Raw genomic sequence first — 709 nt, 5'->3', positions numbered from 1 at the left:
TACACCCTCGGAAACCCTGTACAGGGTCGCTATGGGTCGGAACCGACTCGACGGCACTTAACAACAACAACAACAACAAAGTTGTTGGCTCTGGGTCACTGAGCCCAGCAGATTCAAAAGTATGCAATTTCTTACTTCTGTTATAAGTTCCACTAGCTATAAGCCTTCAAACTTTATAAATATTCCTACTTATGTGGTTCAGAGTTTTGGAGCTCTATTCTGAACTGGCTTCGCCTGGTATTTTGTGGTATTGCTGACTGCGAACCTCTACCCTATCTGCCATCATGTCCTGCCACCTTGCTGGTATTTAAAATACTGGTGGCATAGTTTCCAGAATCTCAGCAACTCAGAAGCCACCACAGTATGACAAATTGACACACAGATGGAATATACAGAAATCAAAATTGACTACATCTGGGGAAAGAGACGATGGAAAAGCTCCATATCATCAGCCAAAACAAGGCCAGGGACAGATTGTTGAACAGACCATCAATAGCTCAATTGCAAATGCAAACTGATATTGAAGAAAATAAAAAGAAGTCCATGAGAGCCAAAATATGACCTTTAATATATCCCACCTGAATTTAGAGATCATTTAAAGAACAGATTTGATCCATTAAACACTAAAGACCAAAGACCAGAAGAGTTGTGGGATGACATCAAGAACATCATACAGGAAGAAAGCAAAAAGTCATTGAGAAGACAAGAA

Source organism: Chrysochloris asiatica, unplaced genomic scaffold, assembly GCF_000296735.1.
Source record: "Chrysochloris asiatica unplaced genomic scaffold, ChrAsi1.0 scaffold00208, whole genome shotgun sequence".
Taxonomy (NCBI): Eukaryota; Metazoa; Chordata; class Mammalia; order Afrosoricida; family Chrysochloridae; genus Chrysochloris; species Chrysochloris asiatica.
This window is presented reverse-complemented; position numbering follows the sequence as displayed.